The sequence below is a fragment of the Elephas maximus genome, chromosome 20 (assembly GCF_024166365.1).
Source record: "Elephas maximus indicus isolate mEleMax1 chromosome 20, mEleMax1 primary haplotype, whole genome shotgun sequence".
In the NCBI taxonomy this organism is placed as follows: Eukaryota; Metazoa; Chordata; class Mammalia; order Proboscidea; family Elephantidae; genus Elephas; species Elephas maximus.
The window spans coordinates 48605680-48624286 of NC_064838.1; the positions used below are offsets into that span (position 1 = coordinate 48605680).

Here is an 18607-nt window from a genome sequence, read left to right on the forward strand (position 1 = left end):
GTATTGATCTGCATTCTTAATTGAAGAGCAGAGGATACACTTTAGGGGGTTGAAGGAGTAAACAGACCATAGACTGAGCCTCCAGGAGCAGTTGGCCCTCCCGTGGAGGTGCGTCCACCATGATCAGGAAGCCACCGCTGCAGTCACCATTTCCAGAACCATGCCAGCCCAGTAGAAGCCCCATAACTCAATTCTGAATCAAAGTCTTGCACAGGCCCTTGATGGTGGGACCTAACACATGACCACACCCCAGCAGCAAACCAAATTTATTGTTTAGTAGCTGGCTTGTCGCTAGGTTCTGCCAGTAGAGTAAGCGGTGCTAGGGGAAGACTGGAGGAGAGAGGGGTCTTATTTCTGTTGTCATGATGAATCCAGCAACCACACTTTGCCCCAGCAGCAGCAGTAGGTTCCAGCCTCCACCTTCCTTTAGGTGCTTCTAATACCAGCCTTATCGTGGCCTGAAAGAGCTACCATCACCAGCCAGGTGGTACTCTCTCCCCAGATGTCTAAGCCCCAGCTATTCAAGGTCCCTCCCCTGAGCTTCCAGCTTCTGGAAACCCAGTCTCTTCCCTTTGTTCCCCTAGCCCTAGAAGTGGAAGCTGCTTCCTGCAGTTACTCACTTATTCTGGGCTATCTCGATATAGCCTTTTTACTTTGTCAGCCCACCCAATTTAATTCCTTATGTTAAATTCTTTCTGTTTAAATACCTAATACTTGTTCTTGGTACAAGTTGCCCCAGTAAACAAACCCCCAAAGGTGATATTCTGGGATTAGGTTGGTTATCCTTGGCATTGAACACAGTGCTGAGCTCCTTGCCAATAGGAAACTAGTGACACTAGTAATCCAGGCTATGCAGTGGCATCGTGGTTACTGAAATTATCACCTGTGGCTGGTCATGCAAGACCAGGTGGCTACTGCATATGTTAGTAGTATGCTCAGAAAGAGTGTGTGGTGGAGTGGTACTTGGACTCTCTAGAAGAATTATAGACAGGAAGATGAACTGAGTCTAACCTCCAAGCTTAAGTCACAGTCGGAGAATCAAGGAGCACCTCTTACCTCATTTCTTGTAGCCATAGGGCTAGACTAACTGGAAATCAAACCAAAAATTCATTGTGTAGGTTGCAGGACAGTGCATAGGTTGAATCTGCAGACTCTCCAAGTCTCTTTTGTGGTAGCTGGCACAATGATAAGTGCTATGGCTGTTAACCAAAAGGTCAGCAGTTCAAATCCACCAGCCACTCCTTGGAAACCCTATGGGGCAGTTCTCCTCTATCCTGTAGGGTCGCTATGAGCTGGAATCAACTTGGCAGCAACGGGTTAAGACAATGAAAAGGTGGGATCCTGAGAACTGGAATGGAGACATCTAGGAGGACTAGAAAAAATCTGAAAATATTGAACGCCCAAGTCTCTTTGAGCCTCCCTTAAGAACTCTCCTGGGCCAACCACCCTCAAAGTAGATGCCTATCCATCTTAGACCCTCTCCCACCAGCTCTTCTTACACTGAGACCCATCTCAGCCAGAGTCACATCTCAGCCAGCTCCAGGTAGGCAAGGGCAAGGTCTGATCCAAGAGAAGATGACTCATACTCCAAAAGGATTGCAATGTTTTGTTAGATAAGCAAAATCCTGAGGAATGTGTGTAGGAATGGATTCAGGCTATTACCTTAAAGAGGATGGAACAGAGAAATTCTGAATTTAATGCATTAGCCTGAGTAGCTAGAAGTGGCTTTAAGAGTTTGCTTGGTTGGTGACTGTCATGGATTGAATTGCGTCCCCCAAAAATATCTGTCAACTTGGCTAAGTCATGATTCCCAGTATTGTGTGATTGTTCACCGTTTTCTCATCTGGTGTGATTTTCTTATGTGTTGTAAATTCTACCTCTATGATGTTAATGAGGTGGAATAGGTGGCAGTTGTGTTAATTAAACTCTGTAGGCTGGACAAAGATGCCACCATGGAGGTGGACTCTGATTTCAGAAGGAATGATGGGATCACAGCGTGGCCAGGTGCAAGCATTTAACCACCAAGGAGAAGTTACTTTAATGGCCTTCAGAATCTTTTTATCAGTATTGCCTTCCAGCTTTCCTGCCAATGTTCATTGTATAATATATCCTTTCTCCATTATTTTTCTTTGCTTGTACTGTAAGTGCCTAAACACTGTGTAGCCAGTCTTGGCTATGAATCAACTGGATGCCTCCACTTTGATCCTTTTTTTTTTTTTTCTCTGACTTTTAATATTAGAGAAAACTACTTCTGAAAACATACTGTGTTCCATGAACATGTTATCCTTTGATGTGATGGGCACTGCTCCCAGAGGCATTGTTTAGAATGAAGTTTCCAAATGGACCCTGCTTCTCCAGGGCTCCCCAAGACTGAGAGCTGGAGGAACGCCCCACTTCTGTATTTGGGCTTATTTCTGTGGTGCTAGGATCCCAGCGGGGTAACTGATGATAAGCCTCGCCTTCTGACTCCAGGGCCTCTCCTTGAAGAAGCAAAGTCATAACCTCACATACTTCCATAAGCTGCCCAGGGTCCATTTAACAGGCGACCCAGATTCCAACTGAGAAAGACAACAGCATTTGGGAATGTCTGCCAGGGCTCTGGGTGTTGCTGTGATGCACCTTCTCTCCAAGTCCTCATGGGTGTAGGCGTTCATCTGAACATCCTTGCCTGCTGACCTGAACTCAACTCTGTGAGGAAGCTGTCTCATTCTTCATTATCTCCTCACTGTGCCAATCTGAACTCATGATAGGAATAAAGAAAATAAAAGCATTAGCTATGAAACAATGTTTGCTTCAAAGGAAAGTTAAAGACTTTAACAGGATATGTACGGTCCCTGCCAACCTGTGGTTTTCATAATGGTTAATAAGCTGTCCCCAGCCATGTTTTCTTTAAGCTCCATGGCCTCAGTTTCTCCCCTCTGCAAAATGGAGGCAAAACCATGACCCATTCCCCATCTCCTCAAATCCCATTTTATTGCCTCCTGAGGACAAGGGGAGTCAAGGTCAGGTATATCCTAAGCTGAGAAATCAAGCTTTGCAGAGGGTTTTCTCATTCTACTCTTCCCTATGGCTACCCTTGAAAGTCTTCTCTTCTCCTGGCCCCACCTCCTTCCCTGGTCTACAGCTTGTTGCCTGAGCTTCTGGGGGTGAGGGGACAAAAGGGGTAACATCAGCTAGGTTGTGGGCTCTGTCCTTTGTCTAAAGAGTATTGAATCATCCCTCCCACCCCCACACACCCTGCCCATTGTTTTCTTCCTAGGGCTGTGGGATGGGGTTGGGGAAGAAATAGATGGTGTCATGAACACAAACCATCTGAGAGCACCCCAGCCGTAAAACAGGAAACTCTTCATCTTCTCTCACCACCTACGCCTAAAAGAGCCATAAAAGCATGTCACTAGAAGCATTGCGTCAAGAGCTAAGGGGCATTTACAGGTGCTGTGATAATGTTAGCTGTGGTCTGTCACTTTGTCAAAGAATATGCAAATGCAGGGAAGAATCCAGCCGTGGGTGCCCAGGCTGGCAGTATTCACCACCTCCCATCCCACCCTCCCTGTGACCACCCACCCACACCTATAGTTTTCCATCCAGCCCAGAGTTGAGAGAACAGGTCCATGATAAGGTGGGCCTTCTTTGGGCCAGGATGTCTCCCATAAAATTCAGCTGGGACCTAGGTTGCTATTACTGAGTCTGAAGGACTTCCACTGAAGTCGATATGACAACGAGGGTGACCAATCTCTGGAAATGTCTTGCAGGATGAAGACTGAGGCTGCACTTCCTGTTTTGTGCCCTTGAAGAGGCTCAGCAGAACTGAAAGGTCAGAAGGTATTTTTCTTTCCTATGTCATAGGGCTGTAAGTTGGCTGGTCAACTGTTAGCTGTGAGCAAACCAAACCAAACCCAGTCCCAGCATTTTGTGACCTTGGGCAAGGCCCAAGTTGTCTGATTTTGACACTCAAGGGTGCTGTTATGCCCATTTTAGCGATAAGGAAACTGAGGCACAGAGTGAGGTGGACCTGTGGGCAGCATAATAAATCTGTGGAAGGCTGCAAGTTAGATGGAGCATCCTTCTTGGGTGTTTATATCCACGCTGATCCCTGCCTCTCTCCAAGGTGTCCACATTCTCATGGGGAAAAGGTCTGTAATCTTTTCTATATTGTGGACCCTTCCTCAGAATACTGTTTTTAAATGTTTACATTAAAATACCTAGGATTACAAAAGTGTATTACTTTGAGCAAAAGCTCAGGGATATTTGTCCTAAGCATCTCTCATTCCATTACATCAATAGATAGTGACAGAGTTTTGTTTTTTTTTAATTAATTTTTATTGTGCTTTAAGTGAAAGTTTACAAATCAAGTCAGTCTCTCATACAAAAATTTATACACGGCTTGCTGTACACTCCTAGTTGCTTTCCCCCTAATGAGACAGCACACTCCTTCTCTCCAATCTCTCTCCTCGTGTCCATTCGGGCACCTTCTGGTCCCCTCTGCCCTCTCATCTCCCCTCCAGACAGGAAATGCCAACACAGTCTCATGCGTCTACTTGATCCAAGATGCCCGTTCTTCACAAGTATCATTTTCCATCCCATGTTCCAGTCCGATCCCTGTCTGAAGAGTTGGCCCCAGGAATGGTTCCTGTCTCGGGCTGACAGAAAGTCTGGGGACCATGACCTCCAAGGTCCTTCTAGTCCCAGTCTGACCATTAAGTCTGGTCTTTTTATGAGAATTTGGGGTCTGTATCCCACTGCTTTCCTGCTCCCTCAGGAGCTCTCAATTACAGAGTGTTTTAAATACATGGTGTCACCAGGGAAACCGCATCGACCACTGAGTGCTACCCCCCGCCTTGATCTGCCCACCTTTCTGTTCCTTCCATTCACGCCTCCTGGTAACCCGCCATTCCAGGCATGGGCGCACCTCCGTTTGCAGGAATGCTGCTCCCCACCCCCACTGTACCTCCCAGAACTCTGCAGCACTTTCACTGTGTGGCACACAGGGCCTGGTGTCCACAGGAAACCACTAGCCCCAGCTAACCTGGGTCTCCTTTAGCGGCTATCAATGGTGGATCCTTGAGCTGCTACAATGATAACATTCTAGAAGAGACATGTCAGTGTATGTGCCCAGGTCTGGAGTTTGGGGGAAAGGACCCTCAGGATGTGACTGCTCCCAGCCCCCAAGAAGCTGGCTGATAAACACAGAAAGATTTGGACTCGTGATTTAGCTCTTGACTCTGGTAGTGTTTTCTCTAAGTAATGGCCAGGCACTCCCCTAAGAAGCCATGAAAAGGAGACTGAAGCTAGTGGTTGTGGGCACAGGAACACATGGCTGAGTGTGTGCACCGGTGTCTCCCCAGAGCGGGCGGCGGGGTGTGAAGAGGTGACTCATACATTCTCAGAGCCTGTGCGTTGTTATGTCTCCTGGCTGCTTTGTGTTGTTCTAGAGACACTCATTCTAGTCAGAAGCAGAGCCTCCCTTTGCTACTCTGTTAAACCATGTTCCATTAAAGGGTTTTCTTCCCCCAAGATGACATTCGTTGCTGCATTTTTTAAAAAAGAGCATTTCCTGGGAGAAATGCTAGAGAGAGGAGAATGCAAACCATTTGCAGAGACCAGACAGAGGCCTTAAGAGGCTTGCCCTGGAAATTCCACAGGGCTTTGAGACCAGTAATTATGGGAGGGAGCAGGGCTTTTAAAAAGAAAAATTACGTTGATGCTGATACCAGGAATGCTCAGCCAGGCCTCTGAGGTCTCAGTGCTGGTCACGTTTTTCAAACAACACCTTACCCCCTTCTATGAGAAAAACTGCATGGTCAAGTCCCCTAAACGTACATTTTGTCTGACAAGAAAGCAGTTTGACCTCTGGCAGAGGAAATGCCAAGAGCCAAGGCAAGAGAGGCCTCGTGCCAGGAGGAACAGAGCTCACCAGGTCTGCGCCTCTCCCTCCCCTCTGCATCTGGTCTGGCCAGGGAGTCTCAGGCTGCCCCAGAGAATCCCCCAAAAGGCCCTGGGTGTGCAGCAGGAAGTCAAGGTCAGTAACCCATGGGCATCCCAGCCCCATCAGGGCTTTGTGCTTGAGAGAAAATAAGACAGGCTGTTTTGTTCATTTATTAATGGGCTTTTGTCATACCCCAGGTTAGGAAATAATCCTTCTATTGTCAATATGTCTTAATCCCCATCGTTAATATGTCTTCAGAGGCTTGGGGGGGAGGACGTGTTTTCAGCAGAAATCCCCTCTCAGGCATAAACGCAGATGTGCCTCTCTTTACGCCACAGGCATTCTCCGAGATGGAACGTGTCTCACGTGTGAGATTCAAGGCAGCAAGGAAGCCTTACCTCCTCGTGTAAATCCCTCTCAGAAGTCATCCCTTAGATGGATTTTGTGAAAATATAGGCTTCTGCACATTGAGTTTCCTTAAAGCGAGGTTTCCTGCATTTTGTTTGGTTCCTAAAATAATAACAGGAATGTCAAGAAGCCGACAGCCCTTTTGGAAGCGCCACATGACTTTCAGTCTCTGATGAATGGAGGTGGGATTTTCACTTCCCTGTACTCACCCCCTCCCCCCCAAAAAGCCACAATGAAGGAGGAAAAAAAAGGAGAACGCAGCCACCTTCAAGCATTTTTAAATTCAACGAAGAATTAGAGAAAGCTGAGCCTCTGAAAGTGGAGTCAAAAGCAGGTCTCTTTCAGTTCTGTGAAATTGCCCCCGTTAAATCCTAGGAGTAGGGAAACCCAAACATTCCAGTCTTCTAGCAGGACATGAGGGCTGAGCACATCCCTGGAACCACGAAAGGGATTTAGGATTGAGCCACCTTTGGTTTGGCTAAAAAACAGCAGAAACACCAAAAACAAAACACACAACTAAGGCACCCCATCCACACAGCAGAAAAGAAGAAATCAGAAACTTGCTCCCTGATGCTAAGTAGCATTCACAGCAAAATCAGATTTTCTGACAGTGAATCAACCACTAAAAAAAGCTTCCTGTGGCACATGGCGCAGCCTTCTGGAAACGTCGGTGCTTATTATTCTGCTCCCAGCCTTGATTCTCCACCCCCCTCCCCCCAGAGGGCTGCAGTCAGATCTGCAATCCCTCCAAGGAGCTCCCCCTTTCCAAGACTAATTACGTGCAGGGGCCTGGGATGTGTGACTGATCCTGCAGGAGGAAATGCAGTGGGAAGCTCATGCTGCCTTTTACGCGGTAAGCAAAGTTCAGAGATGTTTACATTCTGCTGGGTAAGCATGGCGCTCTCAAGACATGAGATGGATGGACTGTCCGATCAGCATGAAATCTCGCCAAGGCAACACACTAGGTGTGCCTCAGTGGACTTCGCCTGAGCCTTGGAGGCCAGAGGGTCAGCACTGCTAGTTTTGCAAATTGCTTGATTCTATCATGTTTTACTTAGCACAAAGTATCGCAAACTGAGCCCATTCGAGAAATCAGCAAATAAAAGCTGGATTAAGATCTGTAGAGTGGACTTTGGGATACAGGGTTTTTCTAATCACTGGAGCCTGTTAGGTTAGATGCTGGAAGTTCCTAAGTTTTGCAGAGAAGTCTTGTTTTTGTTTTGTTTTGATTTGTTTTTTGCCATGTGGGAAAAAAATAAGTACAAGATTCATTAAAAATAAAATGAAAAAGGAAATACTGCATTTGGCATAGCTATAACTTGGAGCAAGTAAATGCTGAAGGGAGCTGGTAATTCAGAAGGTCCGTCCTTGACTCAGATGTCCAGCAGAAGAAATGGTACCACACCAAAGACGTGTTGTGTAGCCTAGTGGCCTGGAGAGACAGCAGCTCTGGGCTAAAGCACGACTCTTCAGCCACTCTCTAGCTGCAACTTTGGATAAGCTAATTGTCATTTCCAAGCTTCTGTTTCCCTAAGTGGGAAATGGGTAGTAACAGTGCTGTCTCACCTCAATTCAAATTAGATACCATGCATAAAGTGTCCAACCTGGTAGACTGATACAATGAGGTGTAACATGTGCTCAGCTAGTGATGATGTTGTTGTTAGTTGCTGTCAAGTCAGGTCCAACTCATGACAACCTTGCGTATTGCAGAACAAAACTTTGCCTGGTCCTCTGTCATCGTCATGATTATCGGTATGTTTGAGTCCACCATTGTGGCTCAAGTGTCTGTCCATTTCCTTGAGGGTTTCCCTAATTTTCGCTGACCCTCTACTGTACCAAATATGATGTTCTAATGACAGGACTTCAGTTATTAGAAGATGTAACAGGACCCAGGGAAAGTCGGGGGGCAAGGGTAGGTGTTCAGTGGCTGAGTAGCTCTTGCATGTAACTAACTACTCTTTACAACGAGAACAAAAGATTATGCCCTGACACATCCAACACTAAATATGTTTAATCTTCCACCCTTAAGGTTATCATAAAAATATCTAAGTGCTTCATCAGCTGTGTCCAAACACAAATCCACACGTGCACATTATCATTTAAAGCCACTCACCAGTCTTAACAGGGCTCAGCCTAGAGAAACACAAAAAGGACTCAATGGAGCTGAGGACGCTTTGAGCAAGAAACAAGCCTGGGTGAACTGGGACTTAACAGCGGTAAGAGCAGATTCATCTTTTGTGTTAGAGTCTGTGGTAGAAGCCAGGCCCTGTGCTGTGGGCTCTCGCTACACAATCCCATGTGGCTGTCAATGCCTCCATGAAGGCTGTCGGGAGAGTGAGGAGGCACATGGTTGGAGGGCTGGGGAGCAAAGCCCTGGTGCCTTGCAAGAGCCCCATGGTCAAGACAGCCACAATTTAGGGGCATTCACTGTGTTTCCAAAGGAGCCCTTGTGGTACAATGGTTAAGCACTCGGTTGTTAAGTGAAAGGTCTGCTGTTAGAATCCATCAGCTGCTCTGCGGGGGTGAGGGGGAGAAGAGACCTGGTGATCTGCTCCTATAAAAATTTATAGCTTGGGAAACTCTGTGGAGAAGTTCTGTTCTGTCATATTGGATCACTGTGAGTCAGAATCGACTTGATGGCACATACCAACAATATCAACACTGTGTTCCCAAGGAGTCCCTGAGCAGCACAAACAGCTAAGTGCTCTAACTGAAAGGTTGGCAGCTGCCACTCAGAAGAAAGGCCTGGAGATCTGCTTCCGAAAGGTCACAGCTTTGAAAACTGTACAGAACGCAGTTCTCTCTGCAGCACAGGGGGTCGCCATGAGACGGAATTGACATTGCTGCAGCTGTTTGGTTTTTTGGTCTTGGTCCTGTGTCCCCAGCGGCACGCCGAGCACCATACATGTGCTTTTACATTTCATCTTCACAATAACTGCCATGTAGAACCAGTTCTGCCCTTTCTGACCTGGGGGTTGTCAGAGTCTTAAAGGCTGAGTAACTTGCTCCAAGTCACACAGTAGGAGGCCCGGGACTCAGGGCCCCCCTCCCTTCACCTGGGGGTCTGGTCTTATCTACCCTCTGCACTTATCCACCCTGGAATGCTGCCTTACTCACCAAAGGCGGCCAGAGGTGACACAGAGAGATCAGTGGTAGGGAGACTAGAAAGGGCTGCTCATCTCCAAAAACCAAACCCATTGCCGTCGGGTCAATTCCAACTCATAGTAACCCTATAGGACAGAGTAGAACTGCCCCATAGGGTTTCCAAGGAGCAGCTCATGGATTCGAACTGCCAGCCTTCTGGTTAGCAGCCAAACGCTTAACCACTGCACCACCAGGGCTCCTGCTCATCTGCAGATTTCTGTGATTAGCAAGTGAGATAGTAGAGTTTACATCTGAAGGCCTAAAAGATGTGCCTTATGGAATTTTACCCTGCACTGGAGTCATCTGCAGACAGTAGTGAGTTTTGTGAAATTCTATAATCTATGCTGATATTAGCTTACATTTACCCAGTGCCAGCAGCATTCTGAGTAATTGACATTATCTGCTTGCTGAATTCTCTTAGCCATCCTATGAGGCAGGTGTTATGGTTTTGTCCATTTTACAGATGAGGAGAGTGAGGCCAGAGAGGTGAAGCAACTGGCCCCTGAGATTGTAGAAGTGTAGTAAGTGGCCCAGCCAGGATTCGAACCTGAGCAAGTGTGGCTACAAGGCCCAGGCTCTTAACCCCCCGGGCCATGGAGTGAAGGAACAACTCACTGCAGGGCCTCTAGACGGTTCTCCTCCCTGTGTACCAGCAGACAAAGGTGACTGCAGGAGGGACTGCATCTCTTCTAATAATTCATGCTAATGACTCCACCAAACCAAGAAGAAGATGGCACCAAAGATAATGGGTGACGCAGGAGTCCTCCATTCAGCCTTCTCCAAGCCCTTGAAGTCCAAAGAGCCTTGGAAAAGAGCTGCTTAGATGATTTACCTGTTTTAACCCTTCCCATTAGGCATATTCAGCTGACAGCTGGATGGGACACTGCCGGAAAGAGTCTGGGGGCTGCTGAGTGCCTTGACATTCTTGTCTGGAGGACATTGGCAGATGTCCAAACACTGTGGTCAATTTTTAAAAGGTTTAATTGACACCGTGTTTTTTTGTTTTTTTAAAGAAGGGAGTAGGTGCCAGAATAGGAGAAAGATCTTGGCAAAAACCTTACACACGGTTTTTCCACCATTGGATTGACCAGACAAGGCCACTAAGCTGATACAACAGGATTAGCAAAACCGCATTGTCGGACATAGTCACAGCGTGACATGTGCGACAGCAGAGGAATCTGGCAGGATTAACCTGCCAAGGATAAAGATGTAACAGACAAGAGGCTGAATTAATGGACTGCCATGACCGAAGCGGGAAATCTATTTGCATGCGACATTAACTGTGCGAATAAACCCTGGGCTGGACTTGGCAGGCTGGCAAGCTCTTTTTGAATCAGGAGGTTTTATTTTTAAGCCCACCTAGAAGGCTTCTGCCAAGATGGGCTAAAGCAAGCCGACTCTCGAGATTGCCCTTTGGTGTATTTTCACCATCATCTTAAAGTGGAAAGACTGCCTGAAATGCCTATAACACATGCGTGACTTACGGACCGTGTGGAACAATCCCGATATTTCAGAACCATGGAGCCAAGAGGTTCCCATTTAGAGTGGTGCTGTCTGTGAAAAAGCAACGAAGAAACAGAGTCACAACACGTAATAAGCTCGCACTCTAGAAAATGCCAACTTGGAATAGGTTTTGCCTAATTTGTGTATTCTGGTTCCTGAAAGTCAGGTGGTACTAGGGTGAAGGAAGTGAGACACCTAGGATGCAAAGTCTCAAGAGGCACCCGTGGTCCAGCCTGGGCTCCAGCAGGGGCAGCCCCCGAGAGGCAGTGCCTCCCTCCCTTCACCCTGGTCCTGCCCTGCTGAAAGCTACCCACGTACAGTACACCCATTCAAAAACATGGGTGCACTTAAATACACTTACTGCAGACATTTGACTGAACAGCTGAGTGTGGATACCCCCCAAGCAGACCCTAAGAAAATCAGTTAAGTGTGGGTAGTTTATGTGGAAGGAAGCCTGGTGCACAGTGGTTAAGTGCTTGACTGCTCACCTAAAGGTCAGCGGTTGGAACCCACCAGCAGCCCTACAGGAGAAAAACACCTGGCAATCTGTTCCCAGAAAGATTTACAGCCTTGAAAATCCCATGGGGCAGTTCTGCTCTGCCTTACAGGGCTGCTATGAGTCAGAATTTACAGGAGAGCACGCAACAACAGTTTATTTGGAAGGTATTCCCAGGAAGCAGGGACTGGGGCAGTGAGATGGACAAGCGGGCCAATAAAGAGTATGCTAGTAATTAGGATCCAGCCAGGGGAAAGTGGGGTCCCCTGGGAGCCATTTTAGTACATGTCCCAGGGTTACTTCCCCAGGGGCCAGAGAGCCAGGATATTTGTCCAACTCCCATCCCTCATGGGTTGGGATGCTAACTCCCTGGCACTCCGCCATGCAGGCTGAGCACACTCCTGCTCCTACTCCTGACCAGAGGAAGCCTCCAGGCCGAGAGTCAAACCCTGTGTGTCAGAACCGAGGTGCCAGGTACCAATAGCACCCGCCACATGGGCAAGATTCAATTTCCTTTGGAAGATGTTGAAGCTGTATCAGATTCCCGCTGTGCTGCAGCTCATTCAGGTTTTAACAGAGCCGTAGACTTAAAAGAGCAGTGCCCAAACCTGGTCTATCAGAATCCCGGGAGGGCGGGGCACTTTACTCCCAGACTGACTGACCCAGGCCCTTAGAGTCAAGGTGGAGCCCTGAGTCTGTGCATTCCAGAACCCCACCCCCACCCGCCACTGGGAGGTCCTGAGCCAGCAGATTCCACGTCTGGGATGTCAAACACCAAATGGAGACTGTCTGGACCCATGATGAACTTGGGAGGTGGTGGGTGAGGGAACACACCCTGCGTTTCTGCTGGGAGTCATCTTTTTCCAGAAGTAACAGGCAGAATAATGTTCCTAGATTTGAGAGGCCGGATGTTAGAAGGTTAAGATAAATGTCATGTCCGTGGTATTGCCTCCAATAAGTGATAATTATGTCGTTAAAAAATAAAATCAGAATTAGCTGCCTTGGCCCTGCAGAGCCAGCAGTGAGCAAGGACTAACGTAAGCAGGCCAGCATGGGAAATAAGAGAGAAAGGGCTTTGGTGAAAATGGGTGCAGAATTCTAGAACATCTGCCATCTTGCATTCTCTTGAGATGTCCGTGGGTTGGCTGAGGTCCTTCAGGAGGAAATAGCAGGTGCAAAGGCCCTGAGGTGGGGGGAGCAGGGTGTGTGCAGCAGGTCCCCTCCGCGTGGCTGTACAAGGACATGCTGCCCAGGGCTGATGCAGAAGATTCAGCGGTAAGCTCAGAGTTAGGAGCCGTCACTTACGCTGCGTGATGCTTTGAAGGAAGAGCACAGGATGCCTGGAGAGCATGTTACAGAGGAATCTGATCCTGCCTGGCCTTGGAAACTCGGGGTCCAGGAAGTTACTTTGCTGCTGAGGTCTGAAGGAGGAGTTGGTATTAGACTATACAAAATAGGGAGGGGAAGAAGGGAAAGCATTTCAGGTAGAGGCAGCAGCTTGTGCAAAGGCCCCGCGGTAAGAGTGAACATGGCACGCTTGAGAAGTTTTAAAAGCACAGAGAGCAAGAAGGAGAGAAATGAAGGATAAGAGGGAAGAAAGGGATGGGACCAGGTTTGGCCCTTGTGGGATGCCATCTTCTTGCAAGTATTTAAAGTTAAAACATGAAGGTCATTTGTAACTCTTGAAACAGTCATTTTGTGATCTCTCTTTGACACCCTGGGCCCTGGTGGATTCCAGGGCGAACCAAGGAGCAGAGTTGGCTGCTGATAGGTCTGTTTGTGATCCTGGCTTCTCACCTACTCCTGGGTCTCCTTTTGCCACTTGAATGCAAGCGTACCACCAGTACGTGGGTATGTGGTGTGTCAGCTCCCTTGGATCTGTGCAGGTTTAACCTGACGCCGACACGACCTTCCTGTGTACACAATCTTGGTCGAAAGAACACAGTCACTTTGCTGAAGGCTCCGGCCACTCAGCAGTGCCAGTTCATAGTCCCCCTGCTAAATCTGCTTTCTGGAACTTGCTCATTCTCAAGTTGAGAATCTTCAATTTGTTGGTTCTCAAGGCAGTGGAAAAAAGAATTTTGAGGTCTCTGTCTACCTGATACGTACCCTGGTGGCATAGTGGTTAAGTGCTACGGCTGCTAACCAAAAGGTCAGCAGTTTGAATCCACCAGGCAGGCACTCCTTGGAAACTCTATGGGGCAGTTCTACTCTGTCCTATAGAGTTGCTGTGAGTTGGAATGGACTCGATGGTAGCAGGTTTGGTTTTTTGGTTTTGGTCTACCTGATGCTCAGAAAGCCAGCCGCATTAACTCAGTCATGGTCAGCACTCATCAGGTACTCATATTTCTAAGCATCTGCTGTCGGCCAAGTGTTCTGATATTATTACTCTGTTTTGCAGGTGCTGACCCTGAGACCCAGAGGTTCAATAACTTGACCTAGGAACACAGGTAGGACAGGACTTGGAATGCAAACCCAGTCCCATCTGTTTCCAGAGCCCCCATACTTAACTCCAGTGCCACACACCACCCACTAGTCCAGGTTGCATGTCCAGAGAGCAGGCTGCCAGCCTACTGAGCTGGGAAGAGCCTCAGAGAGTGTCCGCTCAAGGCCCTAGTTCAGTAGGTGAGGAATCTGAATGGCAAGAGGCCCTGGGCTGGGCCCTGTCCACCCAGGGAAGTTGGCAGCCAGCTGGAGCTAAAGCAGGCTCCTCTGCTGCTTCTTGACCTCACACAAGTTCCTTCATCTCTCTGAACTTTCCATTCCTAATTAAGTGACCACAGTGATAGACAGGAGCCTCACGGGTGGGACAGGGATTCGAAGAGTTAAAGCACATGAAGTCTTAGCACAACGCCCAGCAGACATCAGCTAGCCTGTCGCCTTCTCACAGTGAACTGTTCATCTGGCTCCATGCCCGGGGAGTCTAGCGCAGGGCAGTCTGCACTTGGGTAGAAACCCCCAGCTTAGCAATTCTCTGCACCACAGGAGAGGCCCAATGTTGAGATTCTGACCTAACATGCCAGCAGGGATTCTTTTCTTGTAGATGTGGAAATCCAGACAGTTCTTGACTCTGAGGCACAATATTAACCTATGATTAATGAATTACTCAAAGTTTCTGCCTCCCCTGACACCTGCCAGAACCTTGGCAGAACTTCTGTGCCACATCCAGCACTCAGAACTTGCCAAATTTGCATCCTTAAAGCTGGTTCTGAGATAAATGGCAGAAAGAGGAAAATGTGATCTGGTCAGATAGCTGAGAACCACACAGCGGGCTGCAGCCATTTTGGGCCAAAGAACTATTCATTTAAAAGTGTATCAATACCTGGGGCCCCTGGTGGTGCAGCTGTTAAGAGCTTGGCTGCTAACCACAAGGTCAGCAGTTCAGATTCACCAGCCACTCCTTAGAGACCCTATGGGGCAGTTCTACTCTGTCCTGTAGCGTGTCGCTGTGAGTCACAATCAACTCAAAGCCATGAATTTGGTTTTGGTTTGGTTGTCAACACCTGGAAATAAGGATTAAACTCCAAATGCTATTTTCACATAAATTTGCATTACGTGTTTTCCTATTGGTGATAAAATCCAGGCAGATGCCAAGAGGAAATGCCCAAAGTCATTTTACTGCCGGATTTTGTTACTGGAGAGACTCACCTTCCTGGACCATCTGAAGGTCAGGGAGGAAGAGCCAAGGGGGTCCTCTGCCAGTAGGAAGGCAGGGCTCAGTGCTGCTTGTTTTTATGTTGACTGCCTGAGTTCTTCCGGCCAGCTTCCCTTTTGTGGGCTTACATGAGTGGCCCCAGGTCCTCAGCGATTGCCCTTATTTGTGCCCAGGATGTGTTTCCACCCTATAGGGAACTGAGTCAGTGAGATTGTGTTCCATCCCTGGTCACGTTTGAAGTAGCCACATAACCTTCCCTTCCCTTTAAGTGTTAAGGGGATAATAGTGACGGCGGCAGCCTCCTGCCCCTTCAGGCACTTGGTGTGCACACATCATTCCATTTCTCAACCCCATCAAGCACTTTCATTTATGTAAGGGAGTTAATACACATGGCCCCCCTAGGTTACAAAAGGCTCTGGTATTAGTTACGTGCTGGGGTGGGACTTGAACCCAGATTCTGCCTAGCTCCAAGACCACCCTTACCACTCCATGGCTTCCTGCCCTCTTTTTCAAGCTTAAAGTCGTCAAACTGCGATTCTTTGGCCATCAAACCAAACCCATTGCCGTCAAGTCAATTTCAATTCATAGTGACCCTATAGAACAGAATAGAACTGCCCCATAGAGTTTCCAAGGAGCACCTGGTGGATTCGAACTGCTGACCTTTTTGGTTAGCAACCGTAGCACTTAACCACTATGGCACCAGGGTTCTGTGGAGTAGGCATAATTTAAACCTCCCTGTGATGCTTCTTGTAACGATTTGCGATAGAGCGTCATCTGTTTGCAGGTAGATGGGGAGAGTTTATGCTACAAGGACAGCCACAGTGACCCCTTCCCCTGCGCACTGCACAGCATCAGGCATTTGATGCATTCTCAGTGGAGCCCCACTAAGGAGAGTTAAAGGTTTCATGAGTCACATTGTGGCCTGTCTTAGAGTGCGCCAGGCAAGGAAGGCTTTGAGATGGGGTCTTTTTCTCCCCACTTGATGACTGTGTACCTGCTATGTGGGTGGCTGGTAAAGCATTTGGCTTAGGGCTCACCTCCTGCAAGTTTCTTGCCCTGACTGCTCCCTGGAGCACTGCCGGTAGGAGATGGGAACGGAAGCTTATGGTCAAAGGCCATCGCACTTTCTGCTCCAGCCACCTCAGAACCCCCTTCAGAGGCAGAGGGAGTGCTTCGGACAGAGGTGGCAAAACATGGCTTTCAAGTCAGACTTGGGTTCTAGCCCCAGCCTTGCCACTTACTGGCTGTGAGACTAAGACAAGTCACCTAGATCCTAAGTGTCCCTCCCTGAGCATGGTTGCCCCTATTTTATAGACAGGGAAACGGAGGCTGAGGGAGGTTAACTGGGACCAGGCATGGAAAGCACCTGGCACATAGTGACCTGCATTGGTAATGGTGGGGACAGGTGAACCACAAGGAGCCCCCACAGGAAGACGGGACTGCCACTGTGCTCCTGCCCTGCACTGAGCAAAGGGGCACAGCTACTGCCCCCAGCACAGACATTGATCACCACAGTACCTATTTTCTTACCTTCTCCACACCCCACCTCTGACCATGAGCTCCTCTGGGGGGCAACCGCTTCACATGCTGCAGACACAGGAGGGTTGTAATGAGTGAAATGGGTAGGTGAGTGAACAAACTAAACAGGCCAAGAGAGCAGGGTTCCTCCCTCGTTCATGGGGCACCCTCCTTCCCCCAGAATTGCCCCTCTTGAGCTGGAGACTTGAATGTGTTTCTTCAGACAGACAGGGGGAAAGGTGTAGAAATCTAGATAAGGCCTAGGAGCTAGAAGCAATCAGAGTTAACCCCTGGCTGGTTCTCTGCACTTGTCAGGCTGCCACGGTCACAGTCTCAAGCTTGAGTCACTTCTCTTTGCACCAAGAGGAGAGAACCAGAAGAAGAAGAAAAAACATTTTCCACTAAGCTGTCTCTTGGAAATGTCCCTGTCTTTGCTCACAGAGGACCACATGGAACAGGAAGCCAGAGGTGACGCCCCGCACACTCCTTGGCATCGACCACCTGCCAAGGATGGAACTTTTATTCTGTTTGACCCAGAATGTTTTTCTCCAAGAAAAAGATTCCATGTTGACCCTGAGTCATCCTCAGTAGGCATGGGAGCTACTCAGCATGTGGCCTTGGAGGTCTGGGACCCTGGACAGACATAAAAATCAAGAGGGTGGGATCTTGGCGGAGTTATGACTCAGAAAATGAGGTGGGAACAGTCTTCGATTTCTAAGTTCGGCAACGGAGTCCTGGGAATTCCTGTCTTCCTACCAGACAAGTATCAGTAGAAAGAAAGCTAGTGAAAATGGGCCTTCAAAGTATTCACTTACCGCTGCAGCTCCCAGGGCAGAGATGCTTAAGCTTTTGAGGGCTGTGTTTCCCTTTGAGGATTTGTTGAAGGCAGTAGACCCTTTTCCCAGTGGCGTGTCCGCACACAGATGATTTTGTGCCCAGGGGCCAGGGTTCCCTGGAGCCTCCAATGCCTACCCTACACCCTTTGGGTGAGAAGGCTGGTAAAGAACAGAACAAAAAGGGAAACTCTAGCTGCAGCACTATCCGTAATAGCCAAGAGGTGGAAACAACCTGAATGCCCATCAGCAGATGAATGGTTAAACAAAATGTCGTCGTACCTACATACGATGGAATGTTACCCAGCCATAAAGAGAAATGAGGTCCCAGTATGTGTTCCCAGTGTAAGAACCTCAAAGATGTTATGCTGCGTGAAAGAAGTTAGTCACAGAAAGACAAATATTTTATGATCTCACTTATCTGAAGTAACAAGAATAGGCAAATGCCTAGAGATCAGAGTTTGTTAGTGGTTACCAGGAGTGGGAGGGAGGGGGAAGGGGGAATCATCAATTAGGAAGCAGTGAGTTTCTGGTGATGCAAAATTCGTCAGTGATTTTGGGTGATGGCTGCACAATACGATGAAGGTAATTGATGTCACTAAATTGCACGCCTGACCGATAGCAAATTAGCAAATGTTACATGTATTTTTACAACAATTTTAAAAAGGGGTAAACTATTGGTTGGGGTAGGGAGGGAGATGGAATGGCTGAACGGTCTTGCACTCCAGTTCTAACCCTCGCCTGCTCTCTCTCTTCTCTCCACCCTCTCGCTCCCCTAGAAGCAGCAGCCTGCAGAGGTGACCCACGACCTTCCGGCATGGTGCGGTGGGGCAGCTGGTGTTGTGAATCAGGCCGTTGCCAATGAGAGAACGGCTACTTCACAACACCAGGGTCGCACTCCACCACAGGCAGCGCTCCAGGCTCCAGAACCAGCGAGGACACACGCCTGCAAGGCAGCCAACCCTCCGCAGTGGGTCATTGCTGGATACCTCCCACATTTGGCTTTCCAGTTTCTAAGACAGTCCCAGGCTGCTGTTCATTTTCCACTCCTACCCTCAACACAAACAGCTCTAGTTTTAAAGAAAAAGCCACTCCTGAGAACATAAGCTTCCTACTGAGGAAAT

At 48.3% G+C, this 18607-nt stretch overlaps 1 long non-coding RNA gene across 2 annotated transcripts in view; it reads left to right on the top strand.

Annotated features, from left to right (window-relative positions):
* LOC126063585 (uncharacterized) overlaps positions 1-18314 on the top strand; it is a 140972-nt gene extending 122658 nt beyond the window's left edge. The window contains exons 3-6 of one of the 2 annotated variants that reach the window (XR_007514394.1): positions 3753-3822; positions 13879-13927; positions 16966-17118; positions 18263-18314. This is a non-coding gene — a long non-coding RNA (uncharacterized LOC126063585). The remainder of the gene's footprint in view (positions 1-3752; positions 3823-13878; positions 13928-16965; positions 17119-18262) is intronic. The other variant, XR_007514393.1, reaches the window with a different exon arrangement.
* Positions 18315-18607: the final 293 nt, after the last annotated feature.